This window comes from Bidens hawaiensis, unplaced genomic scaffold (assembly GCF_021521415.1).
Source record: "Bidens hawaiensis isolate Kalapana, Puna unplaced genomic scaffold, B.hawaiensis_p1.1 tig00025353_1, whole genome shotgun sequence".
NCBI lineage: Eukaryota > Viridiplantae > Streptophyta > Magnoliopsida > Asterales > Asteraceae > Bidens > Bidens hawaiensis.
In genome coordinates, this window is record NW_027494039.1 from 263417 (window position 1) to 265848 (window position 2432).

Consider the following 2432-nt stretch of genomic DNA (forward strand, 5'->3'; position numbering starts at 1 on the left):
CTGCGTGTAGGGGTGCAAACGAACCGTACCACCCAAGCTCGAGCTTCAGTAAGTGAAAACGAGACGAGCTCAAGCTTGGTCGTTTACACCAATGATGTAGCAATAAAAAGGCCTAATGTTTTAATAATTGACGATCAAGATTTTAAATTTGCTCATCGCACTAACCCTAAGAGCATTCCCATTCCATCCATTAAAACCGAACAGTTTATAATAGCTTCCATATTATAAATTACTTGAATACATTATTATATTATTAATGCTTTTATAATGCTTCTCTATGTAACTGCACATTGTTTGACTGGTTAAAGGTAAACTGTTGTCATTCTGCTGCTCTTATAACTGCGCTTTATCAGTCTTATGACGGCTGGGTTGTCATTTGTGGCAGTTTACCCATGAATTGGGTATAATTGCAAGGAGAAACAAAAAGTGGCATGCAGATAGGTCTAGCAATTGCCAACAATCCAACATTTATAACGCCGAGAAAAATTGAAGCGACTCGTGAAATTACTTAATCATTTCATTACAGAATGTGTAGCTTTATTATAATTCCAGTTTCATGGCAAAAACTTGCATGATCAGCAGCTTATTTGTTCATTTTTTGTTTGTGAATTACAAATAAAAAGCAATATAGTTGTTGCAACATATTTCATCTTTGGCGTTGATAAAACTCGTATATATTTTGACAGGTTGAGTTAATTGCATATTTGATCACATGCCTCGTACATTCTTTCGCAAATTGTTAACATACATATCTTCTGAAGATGATAGTGATGTTGATCTTAACGAAGATGGCGAAGGACAATGTATTCGCAAGCGTCGTAGGTTTATTCGGCGTAATCATATTCAGGGACATCAGCGTCTATATCGCGATTATTTTGCAGAAAATCTCATATATCCTGCAAATCTATTTCGACGAAGATTTCGTATGCGTCGTCCTTTATTTCTCCGTATTCTAAATGAGGTAGTGACTCACAAGCCATACTTTGTCCAAAGAAGAGATAATGTCGGAAGACTCGGTTTATCTTCTATGCAAAAGATAACTGCAGCACTTAGAATGATGGCATATGGGGTTACCACAGATTTTATGGACGAATACATAAGCATTGGTGAGAGCACCGCAATGGAGAGCCTCAAAAAATTCTGTGAGACGATAGTAAATATCTTTTCAACTGAATATCTACGTTCACCAAACACCAATGATATTACTCGATTGCTTGCTGTTGCGGATCAACGGGGATTCCCTGGAATGCTCGGAAGCATCGACTGCATGCATTGGAAGTGGAAAAATTGTCCCACAGCTTGGAAAGGTATGTACTCTGGCCACATTCGTGAACCTACTATTATTTCAGAGGCGGTTGCCTCGTATGATCTCTGGATATGGCATGCATTTTTTGGCATGCCCGGTTCCACATAACTACATTAACGTGCTAGAGAGGTCTTTCATTTTCACGGAACTTGCGCAAGGGCGTGCTCCTCCAGTCAATTACACAGTTAATGGCAACGACTATACTATGGGGTATTACCTTGCAGATGGCATTTATCCTAAGTGGCAAACTTTTGTAAAGACGATTCCAGCACCAAGAGGGAACAAGCACAAACATTTTACAAAAGCACAAGAATCTGTAAGAAAAGATGTCGAGCGAGCATTTGGAGTACTTCAACAACGATTTGCAATCATTCGAGACCTTCACGAATGTTCAAAGTGAGTGTGCTAACAAATATAATGAAAGCATGTGTTATTCTTCATAATATGATCATTGAAGATGAACGTGATGATGGTGACAATCTTAATATGGAGTATGATCAACTTGATGATGATCTCCCTGAATTGTCGCGCACTCATACATGTGATTTTATGGACTTCATTGAACGTCATCTTCGTATTAGAGATAACTCGGCTCATCATCAACTTCAAGAAGATCTAGTTGAACATCAATGGCTACTCTATTCTCAACAATAAACGATATCGCGTTATATTTTATTATTTCGTGAATGTTATTGGTTTGAGTTAGAAGCATGCTATGTGATGATCATTAGAATTGTTTATGTAAGAACATAACTTATTAGCTCAACTTTTGTTTTAATTTGCATCTATTTGGGTCATTTGCTTGTAATGTGTTAGGAGTGTGCAACGGATACGACCCGGCCCGACCAACAATTTATTGCTTTTGTTAATCTTTTGTTTGACTGATTAATGCTTTTGTAATGCTTCTCTAGATGTTCAATAGTCAAACTTGTTTTTCCTTTTTTTTATCGTTAAAACATAGTCAGTTGCCATTTTCACTTGTATATAACTTCCATATTTTTTTGTCAGTCATATAGTGTATAAATGGAAATTCAGACTACTATAAATTATAAATAGATAGCTTATATCATTTTAAATCCATATATTGATTATAATGTTTGGTTAAGAATACTTCACGAGTTTGAGC

At 36.6% G+C, this 2432-nt stretch overlaps 1 pseudogene; it reads left to right on the forward strand.

The window, feature by feature from the left end:
• Positions 1 to 838: 838 nt before the first annotated feature.
• On the forward strand, positions 839 to 2062 carry LOC143571332 (uncharacterized; annotated as a pseudogene).
• Positions 2063 to 2432: the final 370 nt, after the last annotated feature.